At 45.0% G+C, this 22,086-nt stretch overlaps 1 long non-coding RNA gene across 2 annotated transcripts in view; it reads right to left on the bottom strand.

Moving 5' to 3' along the window:
- Positions 1 to 21,519, bottom strand: part of LOC108401363 (uncharacterized) — a 71,415-nt gene extending 49,896 nt beyond the window's left edge. For both annotated transcript variants that reach the window (XR_012133370.1, XR_005061979.2), the window contains exons 1-3: positions 21,390 to 21,519; positions 3,374 to 3,497; positions 1,059 to 1,151 (exon numbers count right to left, since the gene is read on the bottom strand). This is a non-coding gene — a long non-coding RNA (uncharacterized lncRNA). The remainder of the gene's footprint in view (positions 1 to 1,058; positions 1,152 to 3,373; positions 3,498 to 21,389) is intronic.
- Between the last annotated feature and the right edge of the window lie 567 nt (positions 21,520 to 22,086).

The following is a 22,086-nucleotide window of genomic DNA, read 5'->3' as shown; positions in this document are numbered from 1 at the left end:
TAGAAGACAAAAAATACTTTTCCTCTATCCTCTCCTGTTCAGTAACTTTGGCCTACAAGTTTAAGTGACAAAAGACAGACTAACAGAGAAAAGCTTTATTTTGTACATGCTTGGGAGCTTCACAGTAAGGAAGTGAAAACTCAAGTAATTAGGCTTAAGAGCTATATACCATTTCAACAAAGGATGGTACATTGTGGAGAAATGGCAAGACAAAGGAAAAGGGGTTTGGGCTTCTAGGGGTAGTAAGTTTTGGGAAGAGAAATGTATGCAGGAAGCTAATGGAAGATAAGGTTTTTTTAGTAAGGTTGTTATGCAGACTCATCAGTTCTATCTCCAGTGATGAATCATCTAGTGATTAAAAGCCATTTTTTCTGATATAGGAGAAGGAAGGGGGGAATGCCTTCACAAAGGGAAATGTATGTTCCACTTTCAGGCAGAAAGGGGGAGGACAGAGTGTTCCTTCTCTATTTGCTGCTTTTCAATTGTCTTCAGTTCAAAATAATCTTATGCTAAAGTAGCCTATTGTGGGGTGGCATATTTTGATCCCCTTCACATCTAAGATGAAACATTTAATTACCAGTGCATTTCCCTCTGACTGATGACCAGCAACTTCTAGATGTTGGCTGCTCAGTCAGCTTGGAGCTCTGAGTATTTACACTAAAGGCAGAGCCACCTCTGTGACCCATAAAGGGCATGCATCATGAGCAAGAACTGAAATCAACCTTTGTTATTTTATACCACTGAAAATTAGGAGATGTTTGTTACCACAGCATAACCTATCCTACCCTGACTGACTAAGAACAACTATCACTGATTCCACTGCCAAGGGGAGCCCACCTTGAAGGAGGAGGGAATATAGATTACTGACTTTGGCTAGGGCAGGGTTTAGGAGTGCTATCTCTGAGCACAGTGTGTGACTAAGACGGAAAATCTGCCTTTTACTCAACAAACATTGTGACTGCTGTCTATTGCTGGATAACAAATTATCCCAATATTTAGCAGCCCTTGCGCACAGACCACCACCCTATACTGTGAGTAATCAAAGTTAGATCTCCCACCTCTCCCTGCTCCTGTGTCCTTCTTCTCCTCCATTGAATTTTTTCTCTCCAGCACATGGGGATGACACAAAATGTCAGGTGTAAGTCAAGTTGCTGCGAAAGTAAAGGAAAAAAAAAGCTTACAGTGTCTCAACACTTAGACAAACACATGGATAAAAGACCACTGTGAACCACAGGTACCTGCAAAGGCACAGGAAGAGAGCATGAGCCAGGAGCAGGTCATGCCTGCTCCCTTGGTTGGCGGGGTGAACTAGCACATAAAAATGGTGTGCTCTGTGGGCTACCTTTTTCTCTCATATGACCATCTGCCCACTAATGTTTCAATTACTTTTTTCACACTACTTCCAAAAATGTTTTCAACATAGTCTTAACCATCAAGCCAGCACATGACCTTCAAAACAATTACAAAAAAGAGGCCACTAGAGAATGCACTGTCTATCCCCTCCCACCTTCCCTTTAGCTACATTGTCCCAGCAAATCCTTACATATAAATGGGCAAATCCAACAAGAACCTTGATTTAATATCCCAGAATTCAGGAACCAGAAAGAGTTGCTGAATACCAGAAAATGTCATTCAAGGAGCTGCAGCAAGTGATTTAATATTAACAAGGCAGACACCCCTCCTTCCAAAGAAAAAAGATGGCTATTTAGTGGTCCCTCCTCTCCTCAATCCCATGCACAAATAACTGCATCAGGAAAAACAGAGCAGGAACTGCTGGCATATTCTGCTCCCAGATAGCTTGCCACCTCCACAGGCAATGTTGCCAATCAGGTTATGAACGAATGAAGATGAGAGACTTCTTCCCTGGAGACAAAGAGGTATCATTTGCAGAGAGATGGAACAGGATGGGAAAGGGAGGCTGAGAATCAGCTGACTGTTTCCCAGGCAAGGTTAAGAAAATAAATTAAAGCCCCCATTTCAAGGTAAGGCAGGAGACAGACAGACACAATGTTATAAATACAGTGTCCCTTTGGGGTACCAAGGCATGGATCATGACAAGCCAAGAGCTAAGTGGGACACATGGTGAGTTCCCATGGCTGTCAGGCCTGATGGATTGACAGGCAAATATGAAATGGATGCCTCGCAGCCAGGCCCTGAAATCTCATTAAAACACACATCAAAGATCACATGACAGGGGCGCTTAGTGAAAAAACAGCAACAGCCAGCCTGGACAGTAAGAAAGGAGGACAGGAGGGAGCTAGCATCAGCCAGGAACTGTTCCCGGCCACCTGCTGGCCTTCAACAACTCAGCAGCTCCTCCAGGGGTCATGGGGCCTCAAAAGCATCCTAATTCCCAGCCGTGGGGGAGGTGATAATGTCATAGTACAAGAACCATCTCACCATGCACCAGACACTGCGCTAGGTGCTCTGCATTTATTCTCTCCTTTCATTATCCCAGGGTGGAATTAGGCAAAGATCATCCATCCCACTTCACAGATGCAGAAGCAGGAAGTCAGAGGGTTTAGTCACTACTGCAAGATCACATAGGCAGTAAAGCTGGGAAACCAGATATTTCCATCTCCAGAGATTATGTGTTTATCCCTGATGCAGCTGCGTCAGCTCTCATATCACAAGCTGCCTGGGCCCTCCCCACTACCACCCTTCATGGCAGCTGGACACACATGCTACCACCCTCTTCCCTCCTATTTGTCACTGATTAATAGTCATGGGTCCTGCTGGCCTGGCCTCTGCCACACAATACTGCTGAGGTGGTGCTTGCAAGCAGCTGCTGTCAACCTAGCCAAGGGCTGCATGAGCAAGCCAAGGGGACACCCTTGGTGAGCACAGCGCCTCAAGTAGCATGATGGCCAGCATGAGGTCCCCAGTGAGAAAAGGACACTCCTCACCCCCTTTGTCACAGGTGTCTCCTCTCTCCATTCCTACAACTAACTGCCTAGCTCAGGCACTCCTCATTTTCCTTGGACCACAGCATGGCCATAGGAGTCTGACCATATGTCTAAGCATGCGTCTCTCTAGCTCGGAGTCCTTCAGGGGCTCCCCACTGCCCCCAGGACCAAGAGAACTGTCCTCAGCAAGAACCTCTCCCTAAGGCCCTCGTCCACCTTGGCCGCCTGAAGAAGGCCCTCTCAGCTTACAAGGTTCTGCCCAGTGATGTGGGCAGGCATATACCAAAACTATCCATGCTGATGACTTCTGAAGTTGAGGTTAAAAGGATAAGAGAGAAATTGTCAACTCTGTTTTACTCGGTTCTGTACCATTTTACTTTCCATGAATAGTTTCATGATAAGTTATGATAAAGTCAAAAAGGAATAAACATGTAAAGATGGGGGAAATGATGTCTAATCCCATGTACCTCCTCTGTCCAGTTGTGTGGATGAGACCCAGCATCCAGAGTTCTTTTCTGCACTTTCACCGGCCCAGTTAGACTTCATGTTCATGCTCCTTGGAGACAGGCACTTTCTTTTAAATCATTGAATCTATAGGGTGAATGGCACATATTAATAGTGTTTATTGAAAAAAATGAGTTAACAATGGAATGAATCAATATGAGTGAACAAAGTCTCCTAAGAAATTTTGTTCTCCCTGTGGCCAAGTTCTCACCCATGATGGTTGTGCATCTGTCCAAGGGGCTAAACAAGTCCTTGGTAGAAATTTAATAACTTAAATAAGACTGATTAGATCAGTGCTATTCAAGATGTGATTTGTAAAATTTTGCACACACAACTCATTTCTTCAATAAATATACAGCACAGGTTTTTAATAAAAAGACCTCAGTCTTAAGAAATGAAACAACCAAAAACAGTGCGTGAATCTTAGGTCTTAATGAACCAACTCTAAAGAGACATTTTTGAGACAATTATGGAAAACTGAACAATGGTATAGTACTAGAGGATGCTAAAGATTACCACTCATTTTGTTAAGTGTAATAATGGATTGTGGTTATTTAAAAAAAAGAAAGTCCAAATAATGTCTAAAAAAATGCTTTAAAACACTCCAGCCTAAAAATCAAAATCATACAGGGATAAGCAGATAAAACAACATTAGGAAAATGTGTTGCTAATTGTTGGAGCTAAATGAACATTTATGAGGGTTCTTTAATCTGCTCTTTTTTATATATTTTCAAAGATTTCCATAGTAAAAAGGTTTTAAAAATCAATTTAAATAGGCTCTTAATTTTTTAAAAAATGTAGCCCATGAACTTCCAGCATCAGAATTACCCTCTGACCTGTTGGGAGGAGGGCAGTAGTAGCCTGGAAGCTGCTCTTCAACCAACAGCCCCATCCGACCCCAAGCTCCAATACACCCATGGTTCTAAGAAGAGGATTCCACTACGAATGACCACACATCTGATTTGCCAGAAACAGGCTTGATTTACCACATCCAGTGTCCCTGTAATTACTAATAGGTGTAGCTCTTCACTATCAAGAGCGCCCCCATTTGGACAGTGAAGTACACAGTCATCCACACTCCTCACATGCTGCTCCCCCACCCCCACATATGCTGAACCCCCACTTGTCTGCCAAGGCCCAGCTCAAGCAGACCTTTTCTGATGACTCCAGGTGAGAGAATTCCTCCATCTTTTAAACCATGGACCTGTGGCCACAGAGAGTATATAATGCTGTTCTCAACTGTACCCCCGTGGATAGCTGTGATGTTGTAACATATCAAGGAATAGTATATTTGGTCTCTGTCCCTAGATCCTAGCACAGAGTTCCTGAAACCCTTGGCATTTCCTGAGTGGTAGTGTGAGAGGAGTGCCTTCTGTCTGTCACATCAGCCCCATTCCATCATCTCTGAGTGTATGAAAATGAGGTGACTCCTGGAGGATGCAGGCTGCAACCAACTTCATGATTAGAGGATTGGAACTTTCAGCCCCACCCTTGACCTACCTCTAAGAATAGAGAAGGGCTAGGGATTGAGCCAATGATTAGTGTTTTAATCAATCATGCCTATATATGGGACCTCCAGTGGAAACTCTAAACCAGAAGCTTGGAGGGCTTCTGGGTTGGTGAACACATCAAGGTGCTGGAAGGTGACATGCCCAGAATGGTCAGGCTCCTTCCATATACTTTGCCCTATGCATCTCTTCCATCTGGTGGTTCCTGAGTTGTATCCTTTGTAATAAACTGGAAATTGTAAGTAAAGTGTTACCCCGAGTTCTGTGAGCCATTATAGCAAATTATCAAACCTGAGGAGTGGGTCACGGGAACTCTCAACTCACAGCTGGTCAGTCAGAAGTGGTGGGGGCAGGGGACTGTTTTTGTGATTGGCATCTGAAGTGGGGGCAGTCTTATTTATGGGACTGAGCCCCTAATCTGTGGGGTCTATGCTAACTCCTTGTAGTGTCAGAACTGAATTATAAGAAACCCAGTGGGCATCCAGAGAGCTGTAAATTGGTTGGTTTAGGAAAACCTCCCACACATTTGGTGTCAAACTAATGTTAAGTAGAAAAAAATCTTTTACTTTGAATGGCCTTCCTTAGTTTCTATATCACTAGCTTAGAAACCCCTTAAAGGCACCAACTATGTCAAATTTACTTCCTTTTCTCCAATGCTGGCACAAAACAGATGTTTGATAAGTATTTGGTCAATGAATGAATAAACAAATGAATTAATAAATAAACCACAAGTATCATGCTGGGTACTTCATATGTGTATCTGTGCTTACCTAAATTCTGACACGTCAGCATGATGAAATGTTAGGTAGCCTTAACTTAAGATCACTGATGTCAAAACTGAGTAAAACATGAGGAAAACATGGTATGTGGGGAAAAAGATAATTCCAGAAAGTAAGTGTACACTAAATATAATTTTAAAAACATATATGTATACTATGTTTATGAGAACAAAAACCAAAAGGTAATATGAAAAAAAATCCTTGAATTCAAGGTGACTGATTTGTATTTTCATTTTTCAAATAATTTTTTGTTTTTAAATAAGGAAGAATGACAAAGAGGGAAAAATTGAGACTAGAGACTATTTGGACAGTAACCTGCATGACAGCAACTCCAGCATCACAGGGCCCCACCCAAGGCTCCCACCAACCCCAACAGGGAAGAAAAAGCCTGCAGGGCTGCCCCTGGCACTGGGGGGCAGTGGAGAGAGGTGGACACAAATCATTTTTCCACATAACCCATAGGCTTCCCCTGGTCAGGTCTAGCAAGACCTCCAATCCCTAAGACAGGGAATCTTAAAGAAGTTGCTTGCTCTGAATGCTGCAGAGGCCTGTGTGTATGGAGGTATTTAAAAGATCAAAGAGCTTAAAGAGTTACTTTGGTTTGCCTGCCCTGAGAGTGCTGGGGCCCTCCAATCATCCTGCAGAGCCTGCTCAAGTACTAGCAGGTATCAATCTAATATACGGCGCAACAAGCACCATTATTTTCTTCTCAACCTATTTTACCTGCCACGTTTCCCAGAGGCAGATTGGAAAATATGTAGTAATTATATATTGATAGAATCTGGGAGCTGGTTATATACAGACCCTTCCTTATTAACCAGCTGAAATGTGCTCCATGGGATCTTTCTTTGCTCTTTAAGGAATCTCCAGAGCTGAGCTATTATTTCACTGCTTATGATTTTCTTCTTGCTCATAAAAATTGTCCAGCTCTATGAGAACTTCACATGTACAAAGCCAAGATGGTGCTTTGAGGCACAACCCTGGTATCATCCTCCTTGGCAAGGTGCCCAGCCAAAGCCAGCGAGGTCTGTACAAAGACATGCCACACTTTGCTGGGCTGGCTGCCCACTCGTCTGTACCTTCTAATTAAGGAACAGTTAGCATGAAAAATACTTATTAGGGAATGGATGTTGGACCATATCTGTGGGCCTTCAGAAGAAATAAATTTGTTTAAGGAACATAGCAAGCTATGGATGTAATGGTGGGCTTTCCTCGCAAACACTAATAACAGTCCCCAGTAAAGAAGTCACAGGAAAACAGGAATGGCAACCTCTGGGAACTTTATGGGTCTTGGTTGATTTGTCCAGAATGTTTAAGCAGAAGGAAAGAGAGGAGGCTTGTGTCAAAGCCATTTGGTGAAGAGCAAGGTGGAAAGCTGGTGGTGATCTGAGAGCACCATGGGACTACGGCCCAGGTGATGGAATGGATGATCATTGCACATGACCTACATGGATCTTAGGTCTAAAGGAAATGTGAGGAGGCCCCATGATCCACACACCGAGGGTGCAGCCAGACAGTCCCCAGTGGCCCCACCACTCAGCATGCATTCAACTCAGCATTCTCTGCCCATGTGACGGCACCCAGTTCCAGCTGGAGCCCCACTGTCCCTGCCTGCCCGGACCTCAGGCTTCCCTGTGGGAAGGGAGCACGTGGCGGGCCGCTGAATAAGAGTCATGGAACCTGGGTTCTCCTGCCAGCTCTGCCCCTCAACTAGGAGGCTGGCCTCCTGCAGGACTGGCCTCTCTGGGCCCTTTTCAATCAGAACATAAAAGGAGGGGGAACAGTGGGAGATCACTTATATCCCATCCAGCTGTGGCAACTAACCACATATATGGAAAAAAAAAATAGCTGCTTTTTCCTTAGCCTGGTCTTGTCTGTCTGTGAAGCTCTTTTGCCAAAAGATATCCAGAGGCAGGCGAGCTGAAGGCCTATGCAGGGGAACCAGCTCCCACCAGGCAGACCTGAGAAGGCCACAAGGAAGCAGCACCCACAGTGAAGAGGGACTCTGCGGACTGAAATTTCAAGTCCAGAAATAATCACCATATAATTTACTAAATACAACCTTTTCCTCCACCACCACTCCTTGCCAAAAAAAAAAAAAAAAAAAAAGCCCAGCCAGTGTAACTGCAGCAATAAAGTAATTAGAGAGGCACACTCCCTCTAAAATGAAACCACCAATACTATAACTTCCAGTTAAATTTAATTACTGCCTAATTTCTTTTACAATAGATGACCTAGTTTTTGGACAATATTCTCAGAAAAGAGATTACTTGTGGGTGTGAAACTCTGCCCTATCTCAGAGAAGCAGAAAGACCATTCACTGGACTCACCTAATCCATCCAGATACAACTGTGTGCAAGGCGAATGGGTAGGACACAGCCCACTGAAGAACCCAGCTCTGCTCTTACACAAAGGCCAAAGCAGTAAGCAGTCTAACGTGTATGCCCCTAACAAAAAGCAGTCCCACAGAGACTCTGGAGCCCTTTATCAGACTTCTGACCAACTTCCTGAGTGCCGGCAGCCTTGGACATTTCAGTGAAGAGCCAGCCTGTGTCTCTGTCCATTGCCACCTGCGTGTGTAGACGTGGCCCATAAGCCCAAGTCTCCAGGTCCTGGACAAGGACAGGGCATTGGCACAGAGCAGCCCCATACTTTCAGGGCTGCCCAGACTCCCATTTCTTAGAAAGCCCCCAATCTGGCATAAAAACAGGGAGTACGAGTTCCTGGATGCTCTGACTCTGCCCTCACTTCTCCCCAAAGTTGTCCCAAGCTGAAGTGAGTACAAAAGACGGTGACACGTGAATGACAATGAATGGTGACATGAGCAAGGAATGGTTGAGAGAGGGGTGTCAGGAGTACCCCAACCCCAGGCAGTCAGAACATTCCCAAGGACAAGGTCAAATACCTCTTCATTCACTATTTCCCATAATTAAAAGTGGGGTGGAAGAATAAACATCCTATCCTCGAGGAGCTTAGAGACTAGGGAGAAAATAAATATGTAAACAGACAATTCCAAAAGAGTGTAGGTAATGCTATGACAGGAATGTACAGGGCTATGGGTGGACAAGTCAGTAGGAGAGGAGTCAGAGAAGGGGAGTCAGGATAGCTTCCCAGAGCTCAGGATCTAAAATGCAAGGAGGAAATGAGAGGTTTACAGGGTATGGGGTGGGGTAGAGAGACTGGACACCCCAGGTAAAGATGTTAACAAGTACAAAGGTCTGCAGGCAGAGAGAAAAGGTGGCTCAGGAAAAGCAAGGGGCTCCATGGAGTAGGAGAGATGAGATGAGAAACCATAGATAGGGCTGCTGTTAAGGCCAGGAGGTGAGTGCCGACTGCAGCATTTACACCCAATCCAGCAACCTTGGAGTGACAATGAAAGGTTCTAGGTAGGCAGGTGACAATTCCAGGTTTGTGTTAAAAAACAACTGCACTGAAATGACATGGTGACCAGGAATTACAAAATAAAACTTTGCTGTTCAAGCAAAATGCAAATACAAAAAGAGAGATTGATGAAAATGGTGAACTGTTGATAACAGTAGAAGGCAGGTGATGGGCACATGGGGGTTCATTATACTACTCTATTTTCATTAAGGTTTGGTATTTTCCATAGTAGAAACATTTTTTAAAGCTAACATGAATTATTTTTTTAAATCAGAAGCATGTTTATTTAATTCTTGCAATTTTTAAAAAATGTTATATATCCTAAGTCATCAGCCAAAAATAAATGGGAGCATGTTTATGTATCTTTTCTACATTTTGAAAATGTCACTGTGATGCAGGGTGGAAAGTAAATTAGAAGAGAAGAAACAGGAGGCCATTAGGAGGTTGTACAGGGACCCAGGTGAGAGATGGGGGCAGCCTGTACTGACGCAGTGGCAGAGGGGATGAAGGGGTGGATTTTCAATGTTCAGGAGGTAAAATGGCCAGGACCTGGCAATTGACTCAACACAAATGAATCATGAATTCAATCACTCCCTCTGTAAAGACTTAGGGCCACCCACTCTGCCTGTGGCATGGCAGGGACTGTATGGGGATGACCAAGCAGTTGTGACATGAGGCCAGACATTGGAACCACTATCTATGACAGTAATAAGGTGGAACAAGCTAAAACGACAAAAATAGTTCTGAAAAAGTAAAAGCCATAAGTAAACATGAGCTTAAAATATGCTGGAAAGAATACCAACAAAACTGTGCTGGAAAATAAATTCGAAGAGTTGAACAGTGTGTACTTAAAGTGTTAGAACTATAAAAGATGGCCAAGGTAAACTAAACAGCAAGATTATATCATAAAAAAAACAGATAATACAATAAAAAACTGCAAATAAAAAGGCAAAAGTAAATAAGATTAGCTAATGGAACATATTAAAAAATTAAATAGTGAAATAAAAATTATTTAGGATGCATATATTTTGCCAAAAGCATGATCTAACCAAAGGGTGAACGGAGAACTACAGGCTGCAATATGGATGCTGACACACACGTGACCTGGCCAGGCCTCCTGGTCAACCTCACTTCCCACTGCCACTGTCAAGCACTCTAAGCACAGTCATACCAAGGACTTGCCATTGCCCAAACCCACCATGTTTTCCTTAAAGGACACGGCTAGGGTGAGGATTTCACAGAACGATCCATAGAAAAGCATCAGAAAAATGCCCTTTAGATATCTGTCCTCTTCAAAGCTTCCCACTAACTAGTTTGGCAACTACCAGTTGCCAAAAATCCCTCCTCTCACCAGCCTCCCTGCTAGATCATCGGTTCCCATGCACACCAGCCTTCTCTGCTCCAGTGCCCTGGTTTCTGATGCGAGACCCTCCTTGCCACACCCATCCCCTGGGAAAGGGTAGCTCTTCTTGAGCTTCTGAGCACTCATCTGGCCAGAAAGCACCTTCTAGACCTGAGTGAATGGAATTCTCCACCTAATTACACGCACCCACCTGCCAGGCTTCCCCAAGACTGGGTACCTGGAGGAACAAGTACCACAGCCCTTCCTAAAGTGTCCTGGGAGCCGGGAGCCTGACACATAGTTGGAACTCAATACCTGTTGAAGGTAAAGAAATGAAAGGCATGATCAGCAGCCTTCAAGCTGAGATGGACAGTGGTCAATTATTCAACAAGGATGAATTTCACAGAGGAGGGTCCCAGCCCCATGGTGGTTTCTTAGGGCTTATCTCTCATGAGAGGACCCTGGGGTTCTTGTATTTCATGTGAGCATTGTCAGCTCTTCCTAAAGGCACATAAGGTAACGGCAGAGATGTTCTCACACAGCATCCATAGCAACAATGCCAGGAAGTAAATAGTGGTGCTGCTGCACAACCACAGGGAGAGATGGCCTGCAGGCAAGTGAGTGAGGGCTTAATGGAGGAGGAGGCTGTAAGCCAAGGCTCAGAAGACAGCTGGGCTGCATGGATGGAGGGAGAAAAGGGGAGGATTCCTGGAGAGGGAAAGGAATATGAGCTAACAGAGACAATTTCAGCCCTCCACCACAAAGGCTGTGCTTCCCCCAAGTCACTGGCACAAGGATAGCCACAGAAGCCCATAGGCAGCATTTCTGTCCTGCATGGAGCAAGTTCCCCAAACTCAATAGTGGGGACTTTACAAGAGTTGCCATTAGGCAGGGCCACTGATCTTGTAACCAGATCATATCTTTCTTCATGATGCAGAGACCCACTACTGGGCCTTCAGCACACCCTCCAGCACAGAGCTACCAGGGCAGCCACTGGATTTGCATTTTGGACAGCTCTAAGTAGGAGAAGCCATCACACACTATTCTCTGAAAGAACATAGCAATTCCAGCTGCCTCTTCCATAAGGCACTCCCCATGAGTTTAAATAGACAGTGACAGTTCGTAGCATTATATTCCTTAGCAAGGATTTGCCTAACCTCTTTGTACCAGCCAGCTTTCAGCTCTCACAGACATTGGGATTATGCAAATCACTACACATACTTTTACTACCAGAACAATTGCTAGCTTTTTCTTTTTTCAGTTCCAGGGAGAGTGGGAACTTTGTCTTGATTCTAGAGAAGCCTTGAGGGGAAGTTCACCACTGCACAGCTTTGCATTCATCTGGAAGATGCTAGGCTGGAATTCTCCCCATCTATATCAACCAAGAGGCTGGTACCACAGATTGTGGTGTTGAACAGCCATATATAGAGTGAGTGAGTGTAAAACAGCCCTGCTATAGACTGAATGTTTGTGCGCCACCAAACTCATATTTTGAAATCCTGACACACACGTTGTTAGGCAGTGGGGCCTTTGGGAAGCACTTAAGTCATGAGGGCAGAGCCCTCAGAAATGGGCTTAGTACCTTATACAAGAGACCCCAGGGAGTAACCTTGTCCTTTCTACCATGTGAGAACACAGAGAGAAGACAACCATCTATAAACCAGAATGCAGGTTCTCACCAGACACCACGTCTGCTCGCGACCTGACTGTGGGCCTTTCTGTCCTTCATGCCTCTGAGGTACAGATCTGTGTTGTTCATATGTCACCCAGTCTGTGGTATTCTATGCCAGCAGCTCAAATGGGCTAAGATGAGCCTCCAGCACAGAATTTATAGGAAATGGTTAGGAACCAGTTTCATGACTCCTGAACCCCTCACCCAGAGGCCTTTAATTTCTTTGGGATTATAAAATTCTGTAAGTGTGGAGGAAGGGATAATTCGTGAAGCAATTACTTTGAAGAGAATTGTTCAGATCCTAGGAGTCCCACCCCATGCAGACAGAAAAAGGACATACCACTGCTCTAGCAAGGGGTCAGCCACAGTGAGGGTCCAACTTCGAGAGGCATACAACCTCATGCATGTTAATTACATTCAGAGATTTGATTACTGTTGGGGTCTGGATAACCTAGTTTCTGAAATGTGTTTGCAACTAACATAACCATCGGCCTGTCTGCTGCCTAAGAGTGAGCAGAAAAGCCATGGACCTACCAAAGTTTCTATCACAGGCAAGGGAAATTCATCCCCCGACTCCACCCAATAAAATTTAAAGGGACAAAAAGGGACGAAAATAAAACTACATTTTATTACATACCAATGTTAGGTTTGTTGAACATGGAATAAAAGCCATGTTTCATTGTTGCTATCAACATAGTCCCAAAGTAATTCTTCAAACCATTTTTAGGTTAAATGACTTTAAGCCATAAATGTCATATCTAGAAATAATCCTAAGAAAGTAATCCTAACTCTACATGAATATTGAATACTAATTGCATCATTGTTTCTGTGGTAGACATTTAAGTTCCATCTACCCAACACCAATTTCAGGCCTCTCTCTCTTGCCTGCTGTTCAATAAATGTATCAAAGCTAAATGTTCATTTCACAGCTTCACGTGCCATGAGGAGTGGTCATGTGACACAGCTCTAGCCAATGAAATATAACCAAATATCTGCCCGTGCTGCCTTTCACCTTCTACCTTCTTCCTGCAGCCGATGCAGCTGAAATGGCCAGAACAGCAGCCACCATTGTCAGCTCTTAAGCAAATGGCCGAGGGAACTGCAGAGAATCCAGCACTGGCATGAGCCACTGAACCTGCCAACTATCCCCCCTCTACAGTCTCTTGCCAGAGCGAATATCTATTTGTTTAAAACACTGTTGTTGGATTTTCTGTCACTTACATTTTAATGCAACCCTAACCTGTAGAACATGTGGATACAGACATGTTTCATGGTCCTCAAAGAGCTCCGTGTTCTTTGTTCTGTGGCAAAAGCTCTTAGGATCCACTGCAGAGCAGGTCTCCTGCTGTGTGCCTGACACTGGTAACCTCTACTCTCTTCCTTGTTCCCAACTGTGTCTATACAACTCACTTTGCTGATCTGGGGTAGGATAAAACCAAAGTGGGTCCTTTGTGCAGTGTTCTAAAAGACTGGGAACCTCACTCCCCCCTTTACCAGTGAGGGGAGCTCTTTCTAGCTGGGGATGTCTCTCTTAGTGCGGAGCAGTTTCAGCCTGGAGGATGGAATGATGCAGACAAAATGATTATTCTTCCACCCCTTTTTGTGTTGCTATTCTCAGGTTTTTTATTCTCCTGTGTTGCTGAAGTTTCTTAAGTGGACGCCACAACTCTTCCAGGGCTTCTTTTTTTCTTGGGTAGTTGCCTGAGTGTTGATCTTTGTGGAGGGATGAAGGCCAGGGTCTCCTACTCCACCACCTTGGTAATGTCATCTCCTAATGCAGGCTTCTTAAAAGAAGAGATCATACACTACCCCAGCCCCTAATAGATGTTCAGTAAATTAACAAATATAGGAATGAGGGAATCAGTCAATGAACATGGAGAGAACTTCCTACAAATACTTTCTTAAGGCACTGGAAAAGAAAAGCAAAGAAATCATTAAGAAAAACTTCTTTCCCTAATCTTGCCTCTAGACAGTCCAGCTGCTTCCCCTGCTTTTCTAAATCCTTCATTTTCAACGGGTTCCTCTGGTAAAAACCTGACACAGCCTTTGTACCCTTCTGAATGCTTCCCCAACTCTCCTTGGGACTCTGGCCTGCAAAGCTCTTTTCTAACAGTTCCCAGGTGCCCATGAGAAATGTCCCCATGGTCAGATTGGCAGATGGAAGGTTTTTCTGAATTGACAGACAGACTGAGCCCCACGCACCACCACTTGGGCCAGGCACCTGTTGCATCAGAGCCCCTGGAGGACCATGAGCCTTTCTCCTACATTCCTGACCAATATTTCAGCACCTTTACCTTATTTCAAAAGCAACACTGAATCTCCCATAGCAAAAAGATCCAGATTTGGCAGATTTATGCTCAGCATGTCGAGATCCAGGAATTCATTATGACACAGAAGGTCGTTGTTCAGTAAAACCACAAAAGCTTAAATGAAAAGAGAAAGCAATGGCTACATGGGAACAAAGTATATAAAACAGCAGGAACCACACACACTCCAATTCCATTAGGAAAATAGGATGTGATTAAAGAAAAACAAACTGCTTTAATGCTCTCGCCTGGAATGGCTTCAGTCTTTCTCCAATCATTTCCAGCAAGCTATGCTAAAATATATATAGAGAGAAGGCCTGGGCTTTCTTCTAAGTTGTTTAGATTATTGAACTAATTAAGTACAGGCCAGTGGTTCAGTTCTCACGTGGTCTGGGTGCTATTACTGAAGGCAACTCAGTGCACAACCTCAGGTCACTCTGCTGCCCAGTCAGCAGTCCCTCCAAGCCAACACTGGCCACAGGCACCATGGACGAACAAGCAACCCTTCCCAGTTTGGAAAAGCAACACAAAATCTTTATGCTGAGTTATGATGCATCAATATCACTTTTTTATTTATGCCTTTTTATGGGCTGACTTGTCTCCCTCCTGTTGTGTTGAAGCCTTAACCCTCAGTACTTCAGAATGTAACAGCATTTTGAGATAGAGTCTTTCAAGAGTTAATTAAGTCAAAACAGGGCCATTAGGGGAGCCCGAATCCAATATCACTGGTGTCCCTTTAAGAAGAGGAAATTTGGACACAGGCACAGAGAGAGGGAAGACCCTGTGAAGTAGCAGGAAGAAGATGTCCATCTACCAGTGCAGAGAGAGGCCTCAAGAGGGAACTAATCCTGCCCAGATTTCTAGAGTTCCAGCCTCAGATTTCTTGATCTCTGATTTCTAGGCCCCATGACTGTGAAACAATAAATATTTGCTGTTTAAGCCACCCAGTCTATGGTGCTTTGTTTTGGCAATCCTGGCAAACTCATACATGCCACATTTCCCTTAACCATCCTTCCAACTCCAACAGAATGTAAGCTCAAGTAGAGCAGGGATTTTGTGGGTTCAAGACCACTACTGTATTCCCACATCTAAAATAATGCCTGGTACATAAATGACACTCAATGAATGTTTGTTGAAAAAAGAATGAAGGCTTATGTGACATCAGTCTAAAATACCATTTTGATCTCCTTTTCCCCTCCTAGTCCCCCCAGGTCAAATCCCGGTTACACTGTTGAAAAAAAATGATACAGAGAATCCAAGCCACCAATAACTGCAATGTACCACATGCATTTTTTCCCAGCAGATATACAGTCAGATGCGCACAAGTTCTCTGGACCTGCTTTCTCTTGGATACATGGCTGCTGGCAATGGATTCTGACCTGTCAAGCACAGGAGAAACCATCCTCTTTGTTCAGTTTTGCTGTGGCAAATCCATAGTATGAAGAGCCTCCTCCAACCTCACAGACTAATGGCTGCCTAGGATCTGAGGGGTCCTGCCTCAAACTTATCTGAAATGCCCACCTGCCCATCATTCAAGGGAGCATTCACCAATGGCTGCCTTCCTCACTGCCTCAAATCTAGAGCATCCTCTGATTCGATTTAACGAGTATTTATTGAACACCTACTCAGTGTTAAGCAACATACACAGCAAAAGGAAATGGAGGAAATGGAGGAAATGCATGTTGGAAGCATGAACCCAACCCTCAAGCTTAATGACATGGCAGGAAGCCAAGGCTGGGATGCAAGAAAAAAATCAAGGAAGCATGTGACCTGGAGACAGCAGGGAACCCAGGTTGGAGTCAAGAGACCTGTTGACCGTGGGCAAGTCCTCAGCTCTGTCATCACAAAACTGGGAGGGCAAGGGAGGCCTTCTGGAAGCCCATCAGGCTGTGGAATTGTGACTGCTCAGACAGGTGTCTCATCTGGTTGCAAAGATGAGAGATCCAAGCAAGTTATCTCCAGGGACAGGGTGGGTGAAGAGAGTTACTGTCAGATCCACAGAGCCCAGAAACCCCAGGAAGCAGTAGCGTGGGGCTCGCCTCTGGGTCTCTCTCTCTCTCTCCTCTATGGCACTTCTGATCCTCCCTGCCACACACACAGTTCTTGTCCCCCTGCCAACATATTCATATTTTCTGCTCCATTGTCATCTCCCTTTAAACGTGGCTGTGGCCATGACTGTGTCCTGACTCCACACAGCAGATCACTAGTAAATCCTCCACATACTTAGTAGTTTATTTTCCTGAGAAAGAACATCCAGTTGCTCTCACTCATCTTTTTACCACCAGGTCACACCAAAATCCACCATGGCCTGGTGACATTTGTGTCAGGCTCCATCTCCAGGCCACCGATAAGGTGGGCTGAGGACAGGGTACACCAGACATTGAGGCAGCAGCAGTGATGGCTGCACAGCCTCCTTTAGAAGGGGGCACGGGGAGGTAAGGATTTGGAGGTCAAAGATCATTATATATTGAATAGTCAATAAGTGTCTAACAAAAACATTATCCAGAATGCATGTTGGATTGCCCCATAAATGATGGCACTTAATCTCTTATACCCTTCCTCCCTGCATCCATAATTAGACTGTGGATCTTTAGCCTCTGACCTAAATCCTCTGGACATGGGGAAGGAAATAACAGTCAGTCCCAGGGCCACAAATAATCCTAGGGCCACCCCAGAGACAGGTCATACCTCTACACACAGGGAAGACTGAGATCAGGAAGATTATAAATGAGAGTACTGGGCCACTTGTGTGACCTTGAGAAAAATCACTTAACCTTCCAGACCTTAATTTCTCACTTGTAAAATGCAAGTAACATCATCCCTAGGTCCTTTACAGAATTATAATGAGAAACCAAGGAGGAAACAGACTAAAAATTGTTTTTAAAAGCCTAAGCACATTTAAGCTAAAGAAATTAACAATAACTAAGTGAGAGTATATTTTGTGTATTCAGGCACACACGAAAGAAAGCACTAGGAGGAAGTATACCAAAAGGACCCATTATCTCTGGCAGAGAATGCCGGTTATCTCTGCATGGTAAGATATGGGCGATTTCATTTCTTCATATTTGTCTGCTATATTCTTCAAATTTTCTATAGTAAATATATTAGTGTAATAAGTAGAAAAATACTCTTTTACAAAAATGTGTGGGTCAGTGAGATCCCCCTGTCTTCCTTGGCTATTTTGGTTGCCTTCTGGACATTTTATTGGTTTGGTTTCCAAATATTTCACTTCAAGCCTGGGCAAAGGAAATAAAAGAAGGTCAGCTTCAAACCAGTCAAGTTCTGCTGCCCGTTAGCAGTCTTTTGAAAGGATTCAATAGAAAAAGAAGGCTGACACCTCGCAGCTGAAATGAAGCTTAGAAAGCACGTTTGCATTTCAACTATTCGGGTTGCCCTACTCTCTGCTACTAAGATTTAACTCTGCCACGCTGTTTCATCTTGTTTGGGGAACCTCTTTGATGTTGCAGTGAAACTTATAAGAAAAAAATCATTCCCAGATCCTTAAGAGGTAAGGTGGAGAAGTTGGTGCATATATGATTCATAAAGGGGTGCTGCATACCAGGACCGAAGGTACTGGCATTAGGTCATCTCACCGTAATGGTAACAAAACACACCCTTTCATCACTGAACTAAATATTTCTTAGGTCCCTACCATGTGCTAGACTCTGTGCTAAACAGAACATAATGGTGACAAAGACAGACCTTCCCATTCCCCAGCACCTAACACAGTGCCTGGACATACAAGGGGCTCCTATCAACAGTCATTGAATGAACATATGAGCATCTACCTCCACTGTGACTGTCCCCCCACCTACAAACATGGGCAGGGCTGTCCCTGAGGGATTCAGAACCCAGGATCATGCTAAAGAAAAGGGATGGGTAACCACATAAGCCAGCTGTACATCCCTTTAACCAACTCTGTAACTTCAAAAGTGGGAATGGGGCATTATTTATCCCTTTGGAATCAAATTAAATCAAAGATAACGGAGAGAAAGAAATGTCCCAAAAGCAAACTGAGCACCTGTGAATATTAGATGAGACTAAGGAATCACTTTTTTTGCAGTGATAATGTTATTGTGCTTATGTTTCATTAAGTTCCTGTTGTACACTGAAGCACTTAGAGATGAACTAACATAATCTGTCATTTGTTTTAAAATAATCTGAGGGCAATGGAAAATTGGGGATCTAGGACATAGGGTGACTGGTTCAGCAAATCTGGCCACCTGTTAATACTTGCAGAAGCCAGGTGACATGGTGACCTGGATGTCTTGCCAATGGGTTTCAACCCCAGGCATGTTCACTACAGATTCAATGTGACCAAAGAAATTGACAGCAAAACGTTCTTGGGGTGAAAGGGTTATACCCAACTTTATTTGAAGGTGGTAGGTCAGTCACTAAAATCCCTTTCACTCAGAGTGAGTCTCTATGCAGCAAGCAGGTCTCTGCCTCTGGGCCCCTCTGTCCACACAGCTGTCCTCTGGGCCTCTCTGCACAGTCGTCCTGCACAGCCATACTCTGGGCCCCTCTGCACAGTCGTCCTGCATAGCCATCCTCTGGGCCTCTCTGCATAGTCATCCCGCACAGCCATCCTCTGGGCCTCTGTCCTCGGCACTGCCACCACTCCAGCCTCTACTCTGCTCTCCTGCAGCCTTGCAGCCCTGCCACCGTGTGGCACCCAGAGCACTGGGTGGAGCTCTTTTTATAGAGTCAACAGCCATGTATTGCCCACAGGTGTGCAGTGAGCTAGTCAACCAAGGCCAGGTGAGAATCCTAGCCACAGGACCTCTCATTTTATCCACACAGGAGTTCCCAGACTTATCTGTACATGGCAATTAGCCAAGGAGCTTCAAAAATACCAATACCTAATTTTCAGCCCCCTCGAGATTGTGAATTAAATGGTCTGGGAGGCTAGCTTGGCACTGACATTTTTAAAAGATCCCAAGTGATTCAAATATGCTGAAATAAATGGGTTATACACCTCTTTACTTCTGAGTATATCTGAAAATTTGCAGAATGAAAGTGGATTTTTTTAAGTGCAAAGGGGACAGATGTCATTTTACATATGAGGGCAAGGGCCAGCCCTGACCCACTCCACCCCCACACATCTGGGGATGGAGGACTTTCCAGTCCCCACTTAGTCCCTTAGTCCCAGGCCACCCCTACTGAAGCTGTCTCCCCATCTCTTGGTTCCTGAAGCAGGATGGGAGCCTGCATAAGGTACTGGAGATGGTGCCACCATATCAACCTTGTATTACTACAAATGGCCCCACCCTCAAGCCCCTAGAAGGAAGGTCCCTGAATGTGGCCATTCCCTTGAGTTCTCTAGTGTGGAGCTAACACTGCAGCCCCCCACCTCTTCTACTCTGCCACCCCCACACCGTTCTCCCTAGGCTGCCTCTTTGTGACAGAAATTATCTACTTTTGCCTCCTGCCAGGAAGAGGAGGCCAGAGCTTGCTAAGAGTCCCATGATTGAGATTAATCACCCTCAAATGGACGGTTGTTTTTTACCTACTTATTTCCAACAGGACCTGCAAAGCCCTCTCACCTGGCTTCCCACAGATCCCTATGGACAGGCACATCTTGTGGGATAATGCTTCATTTTAACCAGAATGTCTCAATGGTAGGTTTCATGTTCTCAGCTGTGCTCACAGTGGGGATGTAATTTTCCTTCATGAAAATGCTATTATTATAGAACTCCAGGCTCACTATCCTCCTAACAATAGTTCTCTATTATTTGTGGGGAAATGGTAGTTTGGAGAGGGATTTGCATGTGGTTCTCTAGAATGAGCCAAGCAAGGCTGACAGTCAAAAGCCTGCATACAAACTGTAACTTCAGCCTCTGGGCTGCTGCAGCTAGAACTTCACTCTGAATGTGACAAGACCTCCCAAAATGAAACAAAAAGTGCAGCAGACTGAATGCTGACTTTACACCTGTGCCTCCTCTGAAGAGTGTCCTCATTCCCTCATTCTTGTAGTTAAGCCCTTCAAAGATGTTTGTCACTGTTGGACAAACAGTCTGTGAAGTGACTTCAGCTCTCAAAAAGGAAAGGAAACAGCAGGTATTAAGTACCTACTGTGTGTTCTAGACACTTTACAGTAGCAGTTTGTCTTGCCAGTGGGTTTCAGCCCCAGGCAAGTTCACTCTTGATTCGGTGATACTGAAAGATGACAATGGAACGCTCTTGGAGTGAAAGGTTTTTCCACCCCCCTCAGAGAGAGCCTGCCTGCAGCAGGCTGGTCTCTGCCTCTGGGCTGCTCTGCCCCCCAGCCATCCTCGCTGCTGCCACCACTTCAGCCCTTGCTCTCCTGCCGCTGTGCAGCCCCGAGCACTGGATGGAGCTGTTCATATAGAGTCACTATTGCCCACATGTGTGTAGTGAGCAAGCCGACCAGGGCCAGGTGAGAATCCTGGCCCTGGGAACCCTCAGTTTATCCAGAGAGAGTGTGAGGGGACTTGTCCCAAACCCCCAATTCCCACTCATGCTGCAGGGCACCGCCTCCTCCCCTGTGTGTTTTCTCCTCACCTGCAAACATCTGGCAATTGTTGAAAACCATAGTCCTGACTTGAGATACAGTCAAAAGCCCCCCCGTTTTCATGTCAACGTGTCACCAAACCACCCTAACTTGTTTACTGTTGTGGACTGTGACCCCTTGCTAGGCCTGCAGTGGGTCAGCAAATCAATAATTTTAAGATGTCCATTAAATATCCCACAGCTAGTGCGTGTTAGCTGGAGTCACCCTCCCCCATCACTTAGGAGTTTTCAGACAACTCAGAACATCTCCTATTCTACCTCAGGCCTTTTAATTATCTGAAAGAAAATATCACTGAAACATTGCTCTCCCTCCAAATAAAAAGAACAGCTTGTGAACATTTACTCCCCAACACACACGCACACACTCAGACGCCGACCTCCCCGGAGAGAGGCTCCTGAGCCCCAGAGCGGGTAGCAGTCGGGCCGTCCGCGGGCCTAGGGACAGGGAGTTGCTCACCTTTCCCAGAGAACAAACGCACGTCTGCTCCCGGGAACCTGACCCGCCGGCTTCGTTTCCAGCCTGCGCAGCACCGGGAACCCCACAGCCCACGGTGGGTGGGGTCCCTGGCAGGCCAGTAGCGAGCTCCCCGGGCGCTCCAGGCAGTCGGCGCGCGCGCCCTGGGCTGTGCGATCCAAGTGCCTGGCCTGCCACCTGGTGGACACTACAAGGAAAACACCCTAGGCTGGCTCCAGATGCCATGTGCCCACAGACAGAAGCGAGTGATGAACACAGATGAGAAGCAGATTAATTTGGCAGAATTAAAGAGAACCCATGAGGAGGATTCGGGGATCATTTTTTCCTCCAAATAATTAAGGCTTTATATGAGGGATGGTGCAAGTTTTAAAGGCTCTAAATCCAAACCACAGATGCATCTTTAAAGATGATGTTACCCAGGGTTCTTAAAGTTTGGTGGGTGTCAGGCTGTCCAAGGGAGAGTTTAAAAATGCAAATGCCCTACCCACTACAGTCTATTTACACAGAATCTAGGTTAAGCAAAGTTTTTATTTTGTGGTAGGAAAACACAGAACATAAAATTTGCTATCTTAACCATTTTTAAGTGTACAGTTCAGTAGTGTTAGTTATATTCACTACTTTAGATACCACATAATAACTGGAATCATGTAGGATTTGTCCTTTTGTGACGGGCTTATTG

Source organism: Manis javanica, chromosome 7 (assembly GCF_040802235.1).
Source record: "Manis javanica isolate MJ-LG chromosome 7, MJ_LKY, whole genome shotgun sequence".
Classification (NCBI taxonomy): Eukaryota; Metazoa; Chordata; class Mammalia; order Pholidota; family Manidae; genus Manis; species Manis javanica.
The sequence above is the reverse complement of the archived record's forward strand: the minus strand, read 5'-3'. Positions and strand labels throughout refer to the sequence as shown.